Below are 7,988 nucleotides of genomic sequence, written 5' to 3'. Positions count from 1 at the left end.
AGAAAATTATCCCCCAGTGTCTCCATCTGCTGGCGGTATTGAATAAGCATTGCTGCACTGATGGGGTATGCATTAGACGAAAAAAAAGAAGAAAAAGAAGAATAATACGCCCAGAAAAGAGGCGAAAAGGAGAAAAACGTAAAAAAACGTGAAAAAAAAGTAAGAGGAAGAGAAGGGAAAAAAAGGTGGAAATGGGTTTAAAAGTGATTTCGGCGGAGAAATATATATATATATATATATATATATATATATATATATATATATATATGCGCACACACACACATAGATATAAACGTATTCTCCGTTGAGATATTGCAGCCGCTGCTGTGTCCAGGCCCAGGAGCCTTAGCACTGTGCTGTGATGTCACTCAATACCACTGACATCACTAGGTGTAAACAACATCTCTCCTTTGCTGTGTATGTGACTATGGAGCTGTTTGGTGATGTCGTCTATTACGGCCTTCATAGAAGCAACAGGAGATTGTTGCATCCATCTTGAACCCTCAGAACTACAGTGCTATGATGTCACTCACTTCCACAGGCCTTGCAGAGTGTAAACAACAACAACCCAGCTTTGTTGTGTATGTAACCAAAGGGATTTGTGATGTCACCTAGAACCTTCACAGCAGCGACAGCTTTATGAGGAGCATCAGCACTGCTCTGCCTGAGCAGAACCATCACCGCCATAGGTTGTCAAATAACCCGGATTTAACCCACACAGGTAAGTCCAATGGGGTGCAGGCATGTCCTCTATGCTTACAGCTTCCCGTGGGTGTTGGTTTGATACCGTTTGGGGACAGCCAAGGAGGCATCTGCAGGCAACAAAGGTAGGTGTGTGCTTGTGTGTGTGTTTCCTATGCAGATCCTAAGCCCAGTGTCACATGCAAGTAGGAGGAGTAAGAAGGGTTCCTGGCAAATCCGGGTTATGGATTGCATTTAAAAAGGCCCCGTGGGAGTGCAATGGGCCCCTGTCTTGCTGCTTAGCAATAATGGTATGGGTTTAGGTTCTGCTGTGTGTACTGGTGGTTGACTGCCCCCCAGCCCAGAGTGTGCATGGAAAATTGTCTGGCAGCCTCCCTGACAGCAAGCAGTGATAGTGCCCATGAAGGGGACCTTGTTGGGCCCGCCCCTTTCACGGTTATCGCTTCTCGGCCTTTTGGCTAAGATCAAGTGTAGTATCTGTTCTTATCAGTTTAATATCTGATACGTCCCCTATCTGGGGACCATATATTAAATGGATTTTTGAGAACGGGGGCCGATTTCGAAGCTTGCTTCCGTCGCCCTATGCATTGACCCGATATGGCAGTATCTTCGGGTACAGTGCACCACCCCCTTACAGGGTTAAAAAGAAAGATTCCTACTTTCATTGCTACCTGCTTGCTGGCTAGCCAGCTAGCCAGCCCTGTGGGCCTTGCTGCTGCTGCAGCCAAAAAACAAAAGGTGGTGCTGCTGCTGCTTCTGCTGCTTCTGCTTCTGCTTGTGTCTGGCCCCTGTTGGAGCGTCCAGGCACAGGACTTCTGCTGCTGCTGACTAAATGGCCTCCTTAATTGGATCATTTGAGTAGCCAGCACACCTGTGCAGGTAGGGCATGACATGATAGGCAGCTGCCTTGATAGCGGGTGGGTGCTGAATGTTCCTAATTGACAAAATAAGATTAATGCTTATGAAGAAATATAAAATCTCATCCCTTCCCCAATATCGCGCCACACCCCTACCCCTTAATTCCCTGGTTGAACGTGATGGACATATGTCTTTTTTCGACCGTACTAACTATGTAACTATGTAACATAACATGGGGGGGGGGGGTCTCCTGGCTGTTCACACAGGTGTGTCATTGCTGTACATTGACCATGCATTGCTTCTGTGGTATTGCAAAGGCAAAGACAAATGCTTCCAGCCATCCATTGCACTAATGGATTGGTCATCAGCTGGCTGTCTATGTCCCGCATCAATATAGACCAAAGTACAGAGGGTTAGGCTATGCTATTGTGCACCTACCTGATGCATCAGAAGGTGCGAGGCCCTTGCTAAATTCTGTGCACAGACTTTGAGATCTATGCTTTAGACTGTATCTAAACCTGCTCCAACATGGACTGACATTCTGGCCTACTTTCAGCCGATGCGACTTGTCTGTCGCTGAACAGTCGCTTTTTATGTATTCAGCACCTATGTATAATGTTGTAAAAATGCTCTAGAAGCTAAAGTCGCAGAAATGTCACACATATTTGGCCTGCAACTTTCTGTGCGACAAATTCAGACAGGAAAAATCAGTATAAATCCTTAGAAAATTATCCCCCAGTGTCTACATCTGCTGGCGGTATTGAATAAGCATTGCTGCACTGATGGGGTATGCATTAGACGAAAAAAAAGAAGAAAAAGAAGAATAATACGCCCAGAAAAGAGGCGAAAAGGAGAAAAACGTAAAAAAACGTGAAAAAAAAGTAAGAGGAAGAGAAGGGAAAAAAAGGTGGAAATGGGTTTAAAAGTGATTTCGGCGGAGAAATATATATATATATATATATATATATATATATATATATATATATATATATATGCGCACACACACACATAGATATAAACGTATTCTCCGTTGAGATATTGCAGCCGCTGCTGTGTCCAGGCCCAGGAGCCTTAGCACTGTGCTGTGATGTCACTCAATACCACTGACATCACTAGGTGTAAACAACATCTCTCCTTTGCTGTGTATGTGACTATGGAGCTGTTTGGTGATGTCGTCTATTACGGCCTTCATAGAAGCAACAGGAGATTGTTGCATCCATCTTGAACCCTCAGAACTACAGTGCTATGATGTCACTCACTTCCACAGGCCTTGCAGAGTGTAAACAACAACAACCCAGCTTTGTTGTGTATGTAACCAAAGGGATTTGTGATGTCACCTAGAACCTTCACAGCAGCGACAGCTTTATGAGGAGCATCAGCACTGCTCTGCCTGAGCAGAACCATCACCGCCATAGGTTGTCAAATAACCCGGATTTAACCCACACAGGTAAGTCCAATGGGGTGCAGGCATGTCCTCTATGCTTACAGCTTCCCGTGGGTGTTGGTTTGATACCGTTTGGGGACAGCCAAGGAGGCATCTGCAGGCAACAAAGGTAGGTGTGTGCTTGTGTGTGTGTTTCCTATGCAGATCCTAAGCCCAGTGTCACATGCAAGTAGGAGGAGTAAGAAGGGTTCCTGGCAAATCCGGGTTATGGATTGCATTTAAAAAGGCCCCGTGGGAGTGCAATGGGCCCCTGTCTTGCTGCTTAGCAATAATGGTATGGGTTTAGGTTCTGCTGTGTGTACTGGTGGTTGACTGCCCCCCAGCCCAGAGTGTGCATGGAAAATTGTCTGGCAGCCTCCCTGACAGCAAGCAGTGATAGTGCCCATGAAGGGGACCTTGTTGGGCCCGCCCCTTTCACGGTTATCGCTTCTCGGCCTTTTGGCTAAGATCAAGTGTAGTATCTGTTCTTATCAGTTTAATATCTGATACGTCCCCTATCTGGGGACCATATATTAAATGGATTTTTGAGAACGGGGGCCGATTTCGAAGCTTGCTTCCGTCGCCCTATGCATTGACCCGATATGGCAGTATCTTCGGGTACAGTGCACCACCCCCTTACAGGGTTAAAAAGAAAGATTCCTACTTTCATTGCTACCTGCTTGCTGGCTAGCCAGCTAGCCAGCCCTGTGGGCCTTGCTGCTGCTGCAGCCAAAAAACAAAAGGTGGTGCTGCTGCTGCTTCTGCTGCTTCTGCTTCTGCTTGTGTCTGGCCCCTGTTGGAGCGTCCAGGCACAGGACTTCTGCTGCTGCTGACTAAATGGCCTCCTTAATTGGATCATTTGAGTAGCCAGCACACCTGTGCAGGTAGGGCATGACATGATAGGCAGCTGCCTTGATAGCGGGTGGGTGCTGAATGTTCCTAATTGACAAAATAAGATTAATGCTTATGAAGAAATATAAAATCTCATCCCTTCCCCAATATCGCGCCACACCCCTACCCCTTAATTCCCTGGTTGAACGTGATGGACATATGTCTTTTTTCGACCGTACTAACTATGTAACTATGTAACATAACATGGGGGGGGGGGTCTCCTGGCTGTTCACACAGGTGTGTCATTGCTGTACATTGACCATGCATTGCTTCTGTGGTATTGCAAAGGCAAAGACAAATGCTTCCAGCCATCCATTGCACTAATGGATTGGTCATCAGCTGGCTGTCTATGTCCCGCATCAATATAGACCAAAGTACAGAGGGTTAGGCTATGCTATTGTGCACCTACCTGATGCATCAGAAGGTGCGAGGCCCTTGCTAAATTCTGTGCACAGACTTTGAGATCTATGCTTTAGACTGTATCTAAACCTGCTCCAACATGGACTGACATTCTGGCCTACTTTCAGCCGATGCGACTTGTCTGTCGATGAACAGTCGCTTTTTATGTATTCAGCACCTATGTATAATGTTGTAAAAATGCTCTAGAAGCTAAAGTCGCAGAAATGTCACACATATTTGGCCTGCAACTTTCTGTGCGACAAATTCAGACAGGAAAAATCAGTATAAATCCTTAGAAAATTATCCCCCAGTGTCTCCATCTGCTGGCGGTATTGAATAAGCATTGCTGCACTGATGGGGTATGCATTAGACGAAAAAAAAGAAGAAAAAGAAGAATAATACGCCCAGAAAAGAGGCGAAAAGGAGAAAAACGTAAAAAAACGTGAAAAAAAAGTAAGAGGAAGAGAAGGGAAAAAAAGGTGGAAATGGGTTTAAAAGTGATTTCGGCGGAGAAATATATATATATATATATATATATATATATATATATATATATATATATGCGCACACACACACATAGATATAAACGTATTCTCCGTTGAGATATTGCAGCCGCTGCTGTGTCCAGGCCCAGGAGCCTTAGCACTGTGCTGTGATGTCACTCAATACCACTGACATCACTAGGTGTAAACAACATCTCTCCTTTGCTGTGTATGTGACTATGGAGCTGTTTGGTGATGTCGTCTATTACGGCCTTCATAGAAGCAACAGGAGATTGTTGCATCCATCTTGAACCCTCAGAACTACAGTGCTATGATGTCACTCACTTCCACAGGCCTTGCAGAGTGTAAACAACAACAACCCAGCTTTGTTGTGTATGTAACCAAAGGGATTTGTGATGTCACCTAGAACCTTCACAGCAGCGACAGCTTTATGAGGAGCATCAGCACTGCTCTGCCTGAGCAGAACCATCACCGCCATAGGTTGTCAAATAACCCGGATTTAACCCACACAGGTAAGTCCAATGGGGTGCAGGCATGTCCTCTATGCTTACAGCTTCCCGTGGGTGTTGGTTTGATACCGTTTGGGGACAGCCAAGGAGGCATCTGCAGGCAACAAAGGTAGGTGTGTGCTTGTGTGTGTGTTTCCTATGCAGATCCTAAGCCCAGTGTCACATGCAAGTAGGAGGAGTAAGAAGGGTTCCTGGCAAATCCGGGTTATGGATTGCATTTAAAAAGGCCCCGTGGGAGTGCAATGGGCCCCTGTCTTGCTGCTTAGCAATAATGGTATGGGTTTAGGTTCTGCTGTGTGTACTGGTGGTTGACTGCCCCCCAGCCCAGAGTGTGCATGGAAAATTGTCTGGCAGCCTCCCTGACAGCAAGCAGTGATAGTGCCCATGAAGGGGACCTTGTTGGGCCCGCCCCTTTCACGGTTATCGCTTCTCGGCCTTTTGGCTAAGATCAAGTGTAGTATCTGTTCTTATCAGTTTAATATCTGATACGTCCCCTATCTGGGGACCATATATTAAATGGATTTTTGAGAACGGGGGCCGATTTCGAAGCTTGCTTCCGTCGCCCTATGCATTGACCCGATATGGCAGTATCTTCGGGTACAGTGCACCACCCCCTTACAGGGTTAAAAAGAAAGATTCCTACTTTCATTGCTACCTGCTTGCTGGCTAGCCAGCTAGCCAGCCCTGTGGGCCTTGCTGCTGCTGCAGCCAAAAAACAAAAGGTGGTGCTGCTGCTGCTTCTGCTGCTTCTGCTTCTGCTTGTGTCTGGCCCCTGTTGGAGCGTCCAGGCACAGGACTTCTGCTGCTGCTGACTAAATGGCCTCCTTAATTGGATCATTTGAGTAGCCAGCACACCTGTGCAGGTAGGGCATGACATGATAGGCAGCTGCCTTGATAGCGGGTGGGTGCTGAATGTTCCTAATTGACAAAATAAGATTAATGCTTATGAAGAAATATAAAATCTCATCCCTTCCCCAATATCGCGCCACACCCCTACCCCTTAATTCCCTGGTTGAACGTGATGGACATATGTCTTTTTTCGACCGTACTAACTATGTAACTATGTAACATAACATGGGGGGGGGGGTCTCCTGGCTGTTCACACAGGTGTGTCATTGCTGTACATTGACCATGCATTGCTTCTGTGGTATTGCAAAGGCAAAGACAAATGCTTCCAGCCATCCATTGCACTAATGGATTGGTCATCAGCTGGCTGTCTATGTCCCGCATCAATATAGACCAAAGTACAGAGGGTTAGGCTATGCTATTGTGCACCTACCTGATGCATCAGAAGGTGCGAGGCCCTTGCTAAATTCTGTGCACAGACTTTGAGATCTATGCTTTAGACTGTATCTAAACCTGCTCCAACATGGACTGACATTCTGGCCTACTTTCAGCCGATGCGACTTGTCTGTCGATGAACAGTCGCTTTTTATGTATTCAGCACCTATGTATAATGTTGTAAAAATGCTCTAGAAGCTAAAGTCGCAGAAATGTCACACATATTTGGCCTGCAACTTTCTGTGCGACAAATTCAGACAGGAAAAATCAGTATAAATCCTTAGAAAATTATCCCCCAGTGTCTCCATCTGCTGGCGGTATTGAATAAGCATTGCTGCACTGATGGGGTATGCATTAGACGAAAAAAAAGAAGAAAAAGAAGAATAATACGCCCAGAAAAGAGGCGAAAAGGAGAAAAACGTAAAAAAACGTGAAAAAAAAGTAAGAGGAAGAGAAGGGAAAAAAAGGTGGAAATGGGTTTAAAAGTGATTTCGGCGGAGAAATATATATATATATATATATATATATATATATATATATATATATATATGCGCACACACACACATAGATATAAACGTATTCTCCGTTGAGATATTGCAGCCGCTGCTGTGTCCAGGCCCAGGAGCCTTAGCACTGTGCTGTGATGTCACTCAATACCACTGACATCACTAGGTGTAAACAACATCTCTCCTTTGCTGTGTATGTGACTATGGAGCTGTTTGGTGATGTCGTCTATTACGGCCTTCATAGAAGCAACAGGAGATTGTTGCATCCATCTTGAACCCTCAGAACTACAGTGCTATGATGTCACTCACTTCCACAGGCCTTGCAGAGTGTAAACAACAACAACCCAGCTTTGTTGTGTATGTAACCAAAGGGATTTGTGATGTCACCTAGAACCTTCACAGCAGCGACAGCTTTATGAGGAGCATCAGCACTGCTCTGCCTGAGCAGAACCATCACCGCCATAGGTTGTCAAATAACCCGGATTTAACCCACACAGGTAAGTCCAATGGGGTGCAGGCATGTCCTCTATGCTTACAGCTTCCCGTGGGTGTTGGTTTGATACCGTTTGGGGACAGCCAAGGAGGCATCTGCAGGCAACAAAGGTAGGTGTGTGCTTGTGTGTGTGTTTCCTATGCAGATCCTAAGCCCAGTGTCACATGCAAGTAGGAGGAGTAAGAAGGGTTCCTGGCAAATCCGGGTTATGGATTGCATTTAAAAAGGCCCCGTGGGAGTGCAATGGGCCCCTGTCTTGCTGCTTAGCAATAATGGTATGGGTTTAGGTTCTGCTGTGTGTACTGGTGGTTGACTGCCCCCCAGCCCAGAGTGTGCATGGAAAATTGTCTGGCAGCCTCCCTGACAGCAAGCAGTGATAGTGCCCATGAAGGGGACCTTGTTGGGCCCGCCCCTTTCACGGTT

General features: G+C 45.9%; 3 non-coding genes across 3 annotated transcripts; all 3 read left to right on the top strand.

Moving 5' to 3' along the window:
* The first annotated feature begins 1,140 nt into the window (after positions 1 to 1,140).
* LOC130347190 (U2 spliceosomal RNA) lies at positions 1,141 to 1,331 on the top strand. Its single transcript, XR_008885167.1, has one exon. It is a non-coding gene; the product is annotated as a U2 spliceosomal RNA (small nuclear RNA).
* Positions 1,332 to 3,426: 2,095 nt separating this feature from the next.
* On the top strand, positions 3,427 to 3,617 carry LOC130347189 (U2 spliceosomal RNA). The gene has a single exon (XR_008885166.1). It is a non-coding gene; the product is annotated as a U2 spliceosomal RNA (small nuclear RNA).
* Positions 3,618 to 5,707: 2,090 nt separating this feature from the next.
* On the top strand, positions 5,708 to 5,898 carry LOC130347187 (U2 spliceosomal RNA). The gene has a single exon (XR_008885165.1). It is a non-coding gene; the product is annotated as a U2 spliceosomal RNA (small nuclear RNA).
* Positions 5,899 to 7,988: the final 2,090 nt, after the last annotated feature.

Source organism: Hyla sarda, unplaced genomic scaffold, assembly GCF_029499605.1.
Source record: "Hyla sarda isolate aHylSar1 unplaced genomic scaffold, aHylSar1.hap1 scaffold_813, whole genome shotgun sequence".
In the NCBI taxonomy this organism is placed as follows: domain Eukaryota; kingdom Metazoa; phylum Chordata; class Amphibia; order Anura; family Hylidae; genus Hyla; species Hyla sarda.
This window is presented reverse-complemented; position numbering and strand designations above follow the sequence as displayed.